The sequence below is a fragment of the Myotis myotis genome, unplaced genomic scaffold (assembly GCF_014108235.1).
Source record: "Myotis myotis isolate mMyoMyo1 unplaced genomic scaffold, mMyoMyo1.p scaffold_m19_p_7, whole genome shotgun sequence".
NCBI classification, from domain to species: Eukaryota; Metazoa; Chordata; class Mammalia; order Chiroptera; family Vespertilionidae; genus Myotis; species Myotis myotis.
In genome coordinates, this window is record NW_023416379.1 from 64,272,254 (window position 1) to 64,287,562 (window position 15,309).

The following is a 15,309-nucleotide window of genomic DNA, read 5'->3' on the forward strand; positions in this document are numbered from 1 at the left end:
GAAGCCCTGTGCATGAAATTCATGCATGGAGTGGGGGTGACATCTCAGCCTGGCCTGCACCCTCTCACTATCCAGGACTGCTGTCTCCTAACCACTTGCCTGCCTGCTTGATTGCCCCTTACTGCTTCAGTCTGCCTGCCTGATCACCCCCTAACCACTTCCCTGCCGGCCTGATCAACTGCCCTCTCCTGCTGACCTTATCGCCTCCAACTGCCCTCCCCTGCCAGCCTGGTTGCCCCCAACTGCCATCCCCTGCAAGCCATCTTGTGACAGCCATCTTGTGGTGGCCATCCTATGGCAGCCATCTTGTGAGATGTGAGGGTGCGAGGGCGCCAGGGTGTGAGGGCCACCTTTTATTAGTATAGGTATGTATAAAGTAAAAAAGGGAAACAGATAATAAAATTGTTGAGTCAAGCTATAGCTGGTGTGGCTCAGTGGATAGAGCGTCAGCCTGCAGACCGAAGAGTTGTGGGTTTGGTTCTGATCAAGGGCATGTGCTTAGGTTGCAGGCTCACCCTTGGTCTTGGTCAGGGCATGTGCAGGAGGCAGCAATCTATGTGTCTCTCTCACATCAATATTTTCTCTTTGTCTCGCTCCCTCCCTTCCACTCTCTCTAAAAATCAACGAAAGCCCAGCTGGTGTGGCTCAGTGGTTGAGCATCGACCTATGAAGGTTTGATTCCTGGTCAGGGCACATGCCCAAGTTGTGGGCTCAATCCCCAGTGGGGGGTATGCAGGAAGCAGCCAATCGATGATTCACTTTCATCATTGATGTTCTATTTCTCTATCCCTCCCTTTCCTCTCTGAAATCAATAAAAATATATTTTTAAAAGTCAATGGAAGAATATCCTCCAGCAAGGATTAACAACAACAAAAATAACCAAAAATTGTTGAGTCAAGATGGAAGTTGTGAAAAAACAAACAAAAGAAAAAAAAAGATGGAAGATGTGGCTGTTCACTGTACCATTCTTTTTTTTTTTTTTTAAATGTTTTTATTGACTTCAGAGAGGAAAGGAGAGGGAGAGAGAGATAGAAACATCAATGATAAGATAGAATCATTGATCGGCTGCCTCCTGCACAGCCCCCACTGGGGATCCAGCCTGCAACCCAGGCATGTGCCTTGACCGGGAATCGAACCCTGACCTCCTGGTTCATAGGTCTATGCTCAATCACTGAACCACACTGGCCAGGCAATAGTTTTATTACCTTTAAAGTCAATAGACATACTCATCTTCACAGAAACTATTAAAATAGGAGGATTAGTAATATAAAGAAAAATATAAGGACTGCCTGGCTGGGCATGGCTCAGTGGTTGAGTGTCAACCTATGAACCAGGAGGTCAGGGTTCGATTCCTGTCAGGGCACATGCCTGGGTTGCAGGCTGGATCCCCAGTGTGGCATGCAGGAGGCAGCCAATCAATGATTCTCTCTCATCATTGATGTTTCTAGCTATCCTTCTCTCTTCCTCTCTGAAGTCAATTATAAAAAATATAGGGAAACCCATTTTGTAAACAAAAATACTGTATGCACTACCATGTTGCTAGATACAGGGTCACAGGTAACAATGATGCAAAGATATCCTGCAAATTTAGAAAACTAAAAATAAAATAGGATTGACTGAGGGATTAGGAGGAAAATTAACCCCAGTGACATGGATATATAGATTTTTAAAAATATATATATTTTATTGATTTTTACAGAGAGGAAGGGAGAGGGATAGAGAGTTAGAAATTTCGATGAGAGAGAAACATCGATCAGCTGCATCCTGCACACTCCCTACTGGGGATATGCCCGCAACCAAGGTACATGCCCTTGACCGGAATCAAACCTGGAACCCTTCAGTCTGCAGGCCCATGCTCTATCCACTGAGCCAAACCAGTTAGGGAGGATATATAGATTTTTAACAATTGATGATAGGCCACCCATTAAGGCTAACTGCCTTCTAGGTCCCAATTTTGAAAACATTTTTAGAATGGATGTAATAGGACACCATATCCTATATTATAAAAAACCTGTGGTCATGACACCCTCATGCCATAGTGACTGATCACCAGGAGGCTGTGTGCGCAGCAGGCATGCGTGGGTGGGCAGGAACTTGATGCTTTGTCCCCGAGGGTGCTGGCGGGGACCTGACCGGGAGGTCATCGGAGGAGTCCCACAGTGCTGGACACGGGGCAGGACTTGGGGGAGTCCCACATGGTGCCAGCCCTATGGGGAGGGTCTCTGGGACTCGGGGAGTCCTGTGAGGCCGGTGAGGGCTTGACGCTGCATCCCTGTGGGCGCCAGCAGATCTGGGTCCCATGCAATTTCAAGGAGCACGTGAGTGGGTGGGGACTTGAATTATGGCACCAGCAGGACTTGATGCTGCATCCCCGCAGGCGCCGGCCCAGACTCTGACAGGAGAGAGGAGGGAGCCGGATACTGTATCCAGGACTTGACTTTAAATTAGAGGCCAGTGTCAGATGGGGACAAATCAATTCTTCTATTATAGAGAAAGGGCAAATAGCAATTTAAAAATATTTTCTCTAATTAATTCTCTTTTAATATGCATGGATTTCATGCACTGGGCCACTAGTAACAAATAAGGATGTAACAATTTCCAAAACTAATTTGGCTATAGCAAAATGGACTTCAATTAAGTTACCTATTCCATCTAAAATACCAAATATACTCCAATATGATCTTAAGGAAGGACATACTCAAATTAAGGGAAAAATTAGGAACTCCTAAGAGAAAAAATTATTGTGCCTACTGTTTTACAGTATAATAGCCCAATCTGATCTGTTAAAAAGCCAGATGAGTCATATAGATTTACAGTGGATTATAGGAATTTAAACACTCTCCCAAAAGAGAGTGTACTCCCAGATACACCATAAAGAATATCACCACTGGATCAGAATTTATGCAGTGATATATTTATCTGACATGTTCTTTGCCATACCAATTGATGAGAAGAGCCAACCCATGACAACATTCACATGGGAAGGTAGACAATATCAGTTTACTAGATTACAACAAGGTACCCTAAGAGCCCAGTGATAGCCCATAAACTTCTAACAGACATCCACACACAACACACACACAAACCATTATTTCCTATATTGATGACATCCTTGTTTATGGTGGTAACTTGCAAGAACAGATGAAGGTCAACATAGACAATTACATTTCTTACACTGAGAGGATGGACAGTCAATCCAGGTAAAGTCCAAGTACCTCAAACTACAGTAAAATTTCTAGGCATAATTTTGTTCTCAGAAGATAGGGAAATATCAGACCCAGACATAAACAAAACAGATTGCACCCTGGCTGGGTGGTTCAATTAGTAGGAGTGTTGTCCCATACACCAAACGGTTGTAGGTTTGATTCCCAGCTGGGGTGCATACAGGAGGTAACTAGTCCATATGTCTCATGTTGTTGATGTTTTTTCTCTCTCTCTCCCTTCCTCTCTTTCTAAAAAAATAAATAAAAACATATCCTTAGTGAGGATTAAAAACAAAACAAAAGAGCAAGATAGATTGCCCACCAACTCTTACCACAAAAGAATTGTTTGGATATTGGAAACAGTGCATACCCCATATGGGGATAATATTAAAACCCATCTATGAAATAACTAGGAAGAGTAGAGAATTTAGATAGATAGAGACTCAAGAGGCTGCCTTTACTTATTTGAAAAATGCTGTCTGAACTTTTGACACATTGGTATTAGCCAATGTGGACACATTAAAAAAAAAATATATATATATATATATATTTACTGATTTCAGAGAGGAAGGGAGAGGGAGAGAGAGATAGAAACTCAATGATGAGAGAGAATCATTGGCTGTCTCCTGCACACCCTCTACTGGGGATGGAGCCTGCAATGGAATCGAACCTGGGACCCTTCAGTCTGCAGGCCAACGCTCTATTCTCTGAGCCAAACCAGCTAGGGCTAATGTGGACTCTTAAATACAAACTAGAGTGCTTACACTGACAAGGGTTTGCAGCATGGCCACTGTGGACTAAAACACTACAGAACCCCAAATCTTACCAAATTGGATTTTGGACCAAGAAGTTTCAATAGTTTGAGACTAGATGCCAAGCAATTGAAAGGCTCACCTGGGCACTTTATGAGTCTCTACAATATAGAGTCACTAACAAAATAAGCCAGTTATACTTAACCTCCAACAGCATGGTTTGGAGTGGGAAAAACAGATCCTTGACAGACAAAGGGGAACTCTCCTTGACTGTGATGTCCTAATATGGAAATGGTATCCGCCATCCAGAAGGTGCTTGGATCAGTGCATTTCACAGCCAGCCAAACAGACTGGGGGTATGGGCCGCTGTATGCAGTAGGACACGTGCACAGGAATTTACCTGGAGCTTGCAGCTAGGTATCTCTTTGTCTTTATGTCCCACTCTACCAGCTCTCAATGGAATTTGTCATGATGGGCCCTAGTCCATAAGGGATCTTCGTCATCTCGACCTTGTTGCTTTACTGCCTGGAGCAATGAAGGGCTTTCACTGCCTGAGACTACTCTGGAGGTGAACTTTCTAAATCTTGTGAGGGCTGCATCCTTTGCATTCTTTTGTGGAAGCCTCTTGCTTCCTTGTTAAGCCATAAAAGGCTTGTATTAAAAGCCCATGATACCAAACTCAGAATAATTTTTTTTTTTTTTTGTTAATCATTTTTTGTTGTTGTTGTTAATCCTCACCTGAGGATATTTTTCCTTTGACTTTTAGAGAAAGTGGAAAGGAAGGGAGAGAGACAGAGAGTAACACTGATGTGAGAGAAGCACATTGATTGGTTGCCTCCTACACATGCCCGGCCAGGGCTGGGGCTTGAGCCTGTAACTGTGATCCTTTGATCGGAATCGAACCTAGGACCTATCGTTCCACAGACACTCTATCCACTGAGCCAAACTAGCTAGGGCCCAAGCTCAGATTTAATACCAAATCTAATTGCAATTTCAAACCAGTTTTAAACCAGTCAGTCTGGAATTTCCTGATCCTGACTAGTGAGGTAACATGACTGATAGGATCCCCTGCTTCCTCTAAGGCAGTGGTTCTCAACCTTCCTAATGCCGCGACCCTTTAATATAGTTCCTCATGTTGTGGTGACCCCCAACCATAAAATTATTTTCGTTGCTACTTCATAACTGCAATTTTGCTACTGTTATGAATCGTAATGTAAATACCTGATATGCAGGATGTATTTTCATTGTTACAAATTGAACATAATTAAAGCATAGTGATTAATCACAAAAATAATATGTAATTATATGTGTGTTTTCTGATGGTCTTAGGCGACCCCTGTGAAAGGGTCGTTCGACCCCCAAAGGGGTTGCGACCCACAGGTTGAGAACCGCTGCTCTAAGGGAAGGTGTCCTTGTTTGAAATAATCACCTCCAGAGTAGTTTAAGACAGTAAAAGCTCTTCCTTGCTACAGACAGTAAAGCAACAAGGTTGATATGACAAAGACCCCTGATGGACTGGGACCCCTCATGACAAATTGAGACATAAAGACGAAGAGATATCTAGATGCAAGCTCCAGGTAAAATCCTGTGCTTCCGACCCACTGACAACAGCTGATGTCATTGCAAGCCCCAGGTAAATTCCTGTGCACGTGTCTTACTGGATACAGCTGTCCAGATCCCCAGTCTGTTTGGCTGGCTGGCAGATACATGCTGAAAGGTGTACCTTCCCGATGATGGAGATGGAAGAGGATATTCTGCTTTTGTTTTTTAATTTTAATTACAGTTTACATTCAATATTAGTTTTAGGTGTACAGCATAGTGGTTAGATAATCATATACTTTACAAAATGTTACCCCTGATATTTCCAGTGCCCACTTGGAACCACACATAGTGATTACAATATTATTGACTATATTCCCTATGCTGTACTTTACACCTCCTTGATGACTTTGTGGCTATTTCGTAATCCCTTCACCCTTTTTCACCCAGTCCCCCAACACCCCTCCCCTCTGGCAACCATCAGTCTGTTCTCTGTTGTCTATGACTGTTTCAATTTTGTTTGTTTATTTTGTTCTTTAGATTCCATATATAAGTGAAATCATATGGCATTTGTCTTTCTTTGACTGACTTTTTTCCCCCATTTAGCACAATACACTCTAGATCCATTTCACAAATGGTGAGATTTCATTCTTTTTCTGTAGCCAAGTAATATTCCATTGTATATATGCACCACCACTTTTTTTTATCCACGCGTTCATCGGTAGGCTCTTGAGTTGCTTCCATATCTTGGCTATTTTAAATAATGCTGCAATGAACATAGGGGTGCATATATTCTTGCAAATTGGTATTTTGGGTTTCTTTGGATATATACCCAGAAGTGGAATCATTGGGTCATAAGTCAGTTCCATTTTTAATTTTTTGAGGAACCGTCATACTGTTTATAGTAGCTGCAGCAATCTGCATCCCACCAATAGTGCATGAGGGTTCCCTTCTCTCCACATCCTCCACAACATCTATTATTTGTTGTTTTATTGATGGTAGTCATTCTGACAGGTGTGAGATGCTATCTCGTAGTGGTTTTATTTTGCATTTCTCTGATGATTAGTGATATTGAACATCTTTGAGGCCATCTGAATGTCCTCAAAGAAGGTATTCTTATCAGTCAAAACCAAGTTCTCAAAACATAGAACAAGGCAAATAATATAACAGACAGGTGACAAAGACAGTTAGTCACCAACTTTGGGAGGAGAAAAGATCTATAGAAAAGTTGCTATGCCCAAGGATCTCAATAGTGACTCTAACCAATAAGCCTTTTTATGGCTTACCCAAGGCAAACAGTTTATTTCCAGAGTTAGAAACAGCTGTTCCAAAACACAGGCTATCACTTGTTTTCCCCACTTTTGAACAGACTATGATGACTTATCAAGCCACAAGTTCACCATTTCTTAGATTCCCTAAGCTTGGATCCACAGCCTACTTGGCTGCATGCCCGATGCATCTATATCCTCTGGCTGGTGGAGAATGAGAAATATGAGAGGCCCTGTTTTTACCATCTCTGAGAGGAAAAGAATTAACAAAAACCCATGAGTACTCATATAAAATAACCAGAGGCACTAAACCCCAGGAACTAATTCCACAGATATTTTCTTCTGCTAAAGTAAATTTAGAAAGAGAGGAAAATGACTTTAGCCATGTCTAACTCCCACTGAACCCCACTGACAGAGATCTGGGAGGCTGACTGGACAAGTGCTTCCTTCTTGCTGGCTGTGCCTCAGACCTCACGGGATTGCTCAGCTGCAGCATTCTGGGCTGGAGTGGGCTCATGGGTTTCCTGCCAGTAAATTTTATCCTGCTAATAAACCAATTGTTGGGGGAAATTTTTTCTCTCTACTCATCTAGGTTCTTCTGGATGGTCTAGTAATCCCATTGACATGCGATAGAATAGCAGGAGAAAAATGAATTTAAGTTTAATGACATAAACACCTCCTATATACATGAGAGAGACTCAGGCAAAGGAGTAACTCGCCCAAATGGCAGAAATCATCACCTTAAATACCACCTTCAGCTAGGAAAAGCACAGTAAACAATGGTAAGATTGTTATGCTTATATACTAGCAAGTCTGTGCCTTTTGCATTGATAGTGAAGGCAGGCCTCTTTTTTTGTTGTTGTTAACCCTCACCCAAGGATATTTTTTCCATTGGTTTTAATTTTATTTTTTATTTATTATTTTTAAAAATAGATATTTATTGATTTCAGAGAGGAAGGGAGAGGGAGAGCGAGATAGAAACATCAATGATGAGAGAGAATCATTGATTGGCTGCCTCCTGCGCACCCACTATTGGGGATCGAGCCCACAACCCGGGCATGTGCCCTGGACTGGAATTGAACCTGGGACCCTTCAGCCCCCAGGCTGACGCTCTATCCACTGAGCCAAACCAATTAGGGCTCCATTGGTTTTAGAGAGAATGGAAGGGAGGGAGGGAGGAAGGGAGGGAGGGAGGGAGGGAGAGAGAGAGAGAGAGAGAGAGAGAGAGAGAGAGAGAGAGAGAAAGAGAAAGAAAGGGAAACATCAATGTGAGAAACATTGATTGGTTGCCTCCTGCATGTGCCCGGACTGGGCCAGGGATCGAACCTCCATCTCAGGTATGTGCCCTTGACTGGCAGTTGAATCTGAGACCCTTCAGTGCAGAAGCTGATTCTCTAACCATTGAGCAATGCAGGCCAGGGAAGGCAGGCCTCTCACAGTGAGGGAAACACCCTTACAGATGAAGATTTCCCTTACAAATCTAAATGTGCTCTACTTGGTTTTCAGCGTTCTCTCCTATCCGTTGTTTTTTAAAAGTAACCAGCCTAAAATAATGTCCCCAAAGAGGCATATTTTGGGTGGTAAACTCAGCTCCCCTTCAGTGACAATAGGAAAAGATATTATTTAAGGTGAACATAAGTAAAGGACCTATTAAAATAACTGGAGAAATGGTTCACATTGAATTTGCTAAAATTAATCTAGCAAGGGTAAAGCATACATTAGAAAATTTAAGACAAGTAGAACATCTGGAAGATGAGACTAATAAAATAAAAATAACTTTTTTTGCAGGAATTTATTTATTTTTTTAAAATATATTTTTATTGATTTATTACAGAGAGGAAGAGAGAGGGATAGAGAGCTAGAAACATCAATGAGAGAGAGACATTGATCAGCTGCCTCCTGCACACCCCTCACTGGGGATGTGCTCGCAACCAAGGTACATGCCCTTGACCAGAATCGAACCTGGGACCCTTCGGGCCTCAGGCCGACACTCTATCCACTGAGCCAAACCAGTTAGGGCTTTTTTGCAGGAATTTAAAAAGAACAAAAACATGTTTTCTCTAAAATTATGATGTCATGGCAATCAAATATGTGCTTGATAGTGTTAATGGTCCAATGCTTGGAAAGGCTAAAACTCAAAATGTCAGAATTTGGAGTAAGGAAAGATGTTTTATGAAAAGATGCCAACTGAGAAGATAGGAGACCTAATCCTTAAATCCATCTTCCCAAAGTACAGAGTTTAGGCTTCTTTTACGTCAAGGGAAGGGTAAAGGGAAGGGCTGTTTTTATAGAATTTCTCTAGTGATTAGCATGTCTATATGCAAGACTAAGCAGAAGCCTGAAGCCATGGGAACAAGGCAGGCTTGGAGTCGGAGAGTCTGAGCAATTTTCTCTGTTAAAACAGTGCCATGCAAGCTTGTACATATTGGGGCTTTAGAAAAATGGCTTTTACATGGAAACCCAATTGTCAAGGAAGCTTAACTGAGTGGTTTAAAAAAACTTAATTTTTGGTCTGTTGGTGATTGGATATGGCATTATGTTAAGGAGTTCTTTTTCTATCTTACATTTGACATTTGAACTGAATCCTGAATATTTTAATTACATAGCATTTTATTTTAATTTATTTTAATTGAGGAAATATCCTTAATTATTAAAATAAATATTTACTTTGAAATAGTTAATTTAGTAGCTTTCTTCACATTTTCACACTTTTGAAAGAGCTACAGACAGTGGATGAGCATCAACCTATGAACCATGAGGTCCTGGTTCGATTCCTGGTCAGGGCACATGCCCGGGTTGTAGGTTTGATCCCCAGTAGGGGGTGTGCAGGAGGCAGCTGATTGATGATTCTCTCTCACCATGGATGTTTCTATCTCTCTCTCCCTCTCCCTTCCTCTTTCTGAAATCAATAAAATATATATTTTAAAAAAAGAGCCACAGAGATTTCCTTCTTGTTTTCAGCACTTCAGTTGGTAAAGATCCTGTCTCCATTTCACAGGAAATGGATTACATCCAATTACTCCTCACAGCAGCCAACTGGAAGATTATCCCATTACTTCTGAAGGACTGGTTTGGCTGGCATCTGCAATGGTAGGCAAATAAATGAGATTTCTATGGAACACATGCTGGTACTGGGCACACACATTCACCAGGCCTTTGTTCTGTCACTCCACGATGCAGCGATCAGCTGGTCATGCTCCTCTCGGAGCCGCTGATCGTCCCTGATTGACGTGCGCCTTGCCTCTCAGCCAGTCGGGTAGGAAGGCCACGGACATTCCGGGAAGCCAGGTTGGAACCCGGTCCCAGGCCCTGTGAACCCCCCTGCAGCTAGAGCAGAGCCAACCAGCAGCTCTAGACACACCAGGGCCGCAGCACAGACCCACAGTCCATAGCACTTTAAAAGCACTTTCACATGTCCTGGCTCATTGAATCCCTGCAACTTCATCAGATTATTTTGTTTTGTGAAAAGATGGTAACTCAAATTGCTCAAAGTTCAGTAAGTTAGAAAGCGGTCATTAAACTTATATTAGCAGTATACACTGGTCATTAACGTTGTTGTATAAGAACGTGCGTCAAAAGAAAAACACCCATAAAACATGAATGTTTGTGGTTAGATTGTAGGTGATGTAGAATCACAGGATGGACTGATATTTTCTTGAGCTTAGATTTGTACTGGGCAGCACTACTGAACAGGATTAATTAGCGTGTGAGTGATTTGAAATCGCAGGGTGGATTATATTATATTGCGTTAATATGATTTCACATCTACTTGTTTATGATTTAAGTGAAGCTGTTTTAATTCGCTTGTTTGTGACAAAGAAAAAAGTTTCTTTGATACAAGTATGAAGTCAGTGGTGTCAGGAGGTTGAAATTCTACATCTGTTGTTGATAAACAGCGGCCCAGCTGCTACACAGTCCTGCTGGGGGCTTGTGGGTAAGAAGGAACATGTGGAGAAGTAACTATGGCAAGGGGACATTGAAACTATAAATACTGACAGGTTGTGAGTCCTATTTGAGAGTTTCTGTTTGGGTGATGCGAGCTTTGCCAACCTAAAAACTCTCTAAAGACCCCGGGGGCATCAGCTCCCCTCTCAGCCAGGTACTCTTCCTAGACCAGTGATGGCGAACCTATGACACGAGTGTCAGAGGTGACACACGAACTCATTCTTTTGGTTGATTTTTCTTTGTTAAATGGCATTTAAATATATAAAATAAATATCAAAAATATAAATCTTTGTTTTACTATGGTTGCAAAGATCAAAAAATTTCTATATGTGACACGGCACCAGAGTTAAGTTAGGGTTTTTCAAAATGCTGACACGCCGAGCTCAGAAGGTTCGCCATCACTGCACTAGACAGTGGTGAGGAACCACACAGCTGCTGTGAAAGAGATCAGCCGCCCTAGCAACATGCTGTAGCCACAGGGGACTTTCCCTTTGTACCGGCAGCTGGAAATCAGCTCCCGCCTCCTCATTCCTGCCCACCAAATGTGGGCTTGGTGGCAACCAGACTCAGCGCCGGTGAAGGGGCGGAGATGCCTGGGTCCTGGTGGCATCACTGAGATGCTCAGTTCCGAAATTTCCTCTTCCTCATGGGTGGACTCAGTTTGAGTTGTGGGTCTGCAGAAAGCATCTTATCTGGTGAGTTTTCATCTAAATCTTGAACATTTCTTATGTTCATCCCTAAGGATATTTTATAGATAAGGAAACTGAGCTCCAAAAAAGTGAAAAACAATGGAAACGTAAAATAGTTGACAATATAAAGAGAAAATTAACCTAGATAGCCTGACTTCCACTCTATTGTCAATGATTCGGGACATTTTAAACCAAGAAATAAACAGAAACATAGGTTTTGACATCTGAAAATGGGCCAAACACCTTTAAAATGTAAACCATTTAAACGTTGATAGGCCTGGCTGGATATATTTGTATTATTCTGAAGTCACTTAAAATAATGACATGAAATGTTGGTTGTTGTTGGACCAGCAGTTTCTTTAAGGGACAATATTCAGTTAAAGATGCAGTGTAGAAAAAAGAGAGAAATAATAACTGTCATAGGAAAGAAGGAGAAGAAGGAGCATATGAAAATGGCAGAAAGTGTTGCCTTTAAAAAAAATCCTCACCGGAGGATATTTTCCCATTACTTTTAGAGAGAGTGGAAGGGAGGGAGGGAGAGCAAGAGAGAGGGAAACATCAATGTGAGAGAGACACATGGATTGGTTGCCTTTGGCACGGGCCCAACCAGGTACATGCCCTTGACTAGAATCTAACGGTGACCCTTCAGACCACAGGCTGACACTCTATCCATTCAGCCAAACTGGCTAGGGCAAGAACTGACTTTTAACAAAGAATTAACATGTGTCAGGCACTCTTTTAAGCTCTTAAACTAATCTAATCCTCACCATAACTCTGTGAAGTGAGTGTACTATGGTCACTCCTGTTTTACAAAGAACGTAGCGAAGTCTGGAGAGGTTAAGCAACTGGCTGAAGGTTACACAGTAAGTGTCTAAGCGTTTGCTTGAACTTTAGCAATCTGCCCCCAGGGTCTGTGCTTCTAACCACCATGCCATATTTCCTCTGAAAGAGAGAGTAAGACTTGAACCAATCGTATTTGATGCTATGAATGGCGGTAAACAAGAGAAGTTTCAAGTGTCATCATTCCATTTCTATGCAGAGGATGAGGGCCTGGGCCGGGAGGTTGCATATGACAAAAATGCCATGAATACAGTTAAAAGGGAGAGAAAATATATATAGTGGACAAAAGATTAGTATTTGGAATAGACAGTGGAAGGATATATAATAGAAAAAGACAAATAACCGTATAGAAAATTGGGCAAATGTGTAAATAGGCAATGCACAGATGAGGAAGTAAGAATGAAATAAAAATGACCAAATAAAAAGACGCTCAACTGCACTAGCGACTGCTGGCACGCAAAGCAAAAGTAAGAGATGCCATTTGCCCCTTTCTGGCTAAAACTGAAGATTGAAAATATCAACTTTGAGGGCACATGGATGGATATTCTTGGTAGGAATATAAATCAGTATAGCTACTTGGGACATTTGACTATCAATTCCAGTTTGATTCTGGTCAAGGGCACGTGCCTGGGTTTCAGGCTTGATCTCCAGTGGGGAACGTGCGGGAGGCAGCCGATCAACGATTCTCATCATTGATGTTTCTGTCTCTCACCCTCTCCCTTCCTCTCTGAAATCAATGAAAATACTAAAAAACAAAACAAAACAAGACAAACACACATCAGTTCCCCTTCAAATCTGAAAGGGTTTCCTCTAAGCTACTATCTGAGCTACTCCTTCCTTTCATCCAAATACCACAGCCAGCACCCATAGATTTATTAGATAATCAGTCTTTTTCGAGAGGGAGCTATTAAAAAAAAAAAAAGCCAGCTTAAATAATTAATACCCAGAGAGGGATATTTTAGTGTGAGGCTGCTCCCCCTCACACTAAACAAATGTCGATTGCTTACTAGGTGCTAGGTGTCAACATCAGAAACGTCCAAACCTGTACAGAATTTTTATGAGTTTATTTGAGACAAACTGACGACTGTCCACTTTGGTGGACACAGGATAGTTAGTAGTTAACAATGAACATGATGACAATAACAATGAAGGACTCTGGGGTCTCTGCTCAGGTGCAGTGATTGTGCCCTGAAGGGTCTGGAGAAAGGAAATTACCCAGACATTCCGAAGGTACATTATCATAGATGCAGAAGGACAACAGACAGTCTCAGTTAAGGTGAAAATTGACCTTTTGTCAAGGAAAATACTGGCCTAGGACATGACTGCACTCCGTGACTCGCCTTTAGTTAGCAGGTTTTAATTTCAGAGCATCCTGTGTGGCTACTGTAGGTCTCCGAGTTTGTGAGGCCACCATGCAGGCCTCCCCTGAGCTCGTCAGGTTTAGTATGTGGCCCCTTTCCCGTCCACACTGGCATTATTCTGATCATTGAGAATAAAAGGGCAGTTATCTTTGGGAACTAGAGGAAGATGATAGGATGAAGCAACCTTCCATATAAAGGTTACGTTTACAGCCCAGATGCTTCCCCTTAATTCCTTTCTAGGGCTTTGATAGAAGGATTTCAAGCTGCTCTATAAATCACATTGGACCTCTGTATACTACTACAACAGCTCTACTTGTTTACATAGTTAGGTGTGCTGCAATCTGAAGGGTGAAAAGTACAAGAGAGAACTCTAAAACAGGGATGAGGAAAGCTGGGAAGGAGGGTTCCACGCCTATCATGACCATCAAGAAAAGCCGGAAGCAGAAGTCCCCACTGCCTGAATGACTGACTTCACTGAAATGCAAGAAATTGTCTTCTTCTTTTTCCTTTTTAAAGAAGTGATGTATTTATTTTAAATATATATTTTTATTGATTTCAGCGAGGAAGGGAGAGGGAGAGAGAGATAGAAACATCAATGATTCGATGTTTCTATTCAATGCACACCGCTGCTGGGGATTGAGCCTACAACCCAGGCATGTGCCCTTGATCAGAATCGAACCCAGAACCCTTCAGCCCATAGGCCGATGCTCTATCCACTGAGCCAAACCAGCTAGGGTAGGAATTATCTTCTTGAATATGCTCCCAAAGATCTGTGTCCTACTCCCTGAACAGCTTTTAATGAAGGCAGGAAATTGCCAGATAATTGGTTAAGGAGAAAGACTTCAAGGGGCTAATTTCTTATTGTGTTTAATGTCTAGTTAGGGCAAAGGCAGAGAGATTGGCCCTGGCTTGCTCACATCACCTCTGGAGAATAGATTCAATTACAAAAGAGATTGATGTCTCAGCCATGGCCAAAAGCTTGGCAAGCTCTTAGCTAAGACCATAATGTGGCAGTTTAAAGTGTGGGGAAGAGGCCAGGTGAGGGAATAACATAACAAGGAGTTAATAAATCTAAAGGATGACTTTCCTGATGCCTCTAAATACTATGGGGCTGCTTCTAAGGCACTCCCTCTGATTGACCTGAGCTCTGAATGTAGGCAGTTTTGCTCTACAAGTTGGGGACCAGATCTGGTATCAAGGAGAAATAAAAAGAGCTCCAAGATCATTCTCTTTCCAAATAAGTTATAAACTTGGATATTTGTCTGCAGCGAGACTTCCTAAGGCTAAAAAGAGGAAGGAGGGGATGTGCACTTGGCTTCAACTCTGAGGTACAATGATACCTGAATCTCAGAACCAGGTTCTTCGAGCAGCTCTGTGGGTCCCCAAAGCCAGGGCCCAGAACAGCTCAAAGCTTGGGACCGCAGTTGGTGGTCCAATATCCAATAGTCCCACCAGCCAATCTCCACCTGAGGATTGGATCCAGTGCCTGCATGAGCAGCCCACCTGTATCTGAGGCCTGGCATTTAGACACATTAACATATGTGTCCCCACAACTCCTGGGAAATTAGGAATTATTAGTGCCCTTTTGCAAGTAAGGAAACGAAGACTCAGAGAGATAATAACTTTTCTGAAGTCACTCTCCTCCTTATCTCTTGAATTCCCTGTGAGGAATTTTCTAAGCTCATGGAATGATTAAATGCACATTTTTCTCA

General features: G+C 42.2%; 1 pseudogene; it reads right to left on the reverse strand.

The window, feature by feature from the left end:
- Positions 1-9,806: 9,806 nt before the first annotated feature.
- LOC118660737 lies at positions 9,807-10,037 on the reverse strand (annotated as a pseudogene).
- Between the last annotated feature and the right edge of the window lie 5,272 nt (positions 10,038-15,309).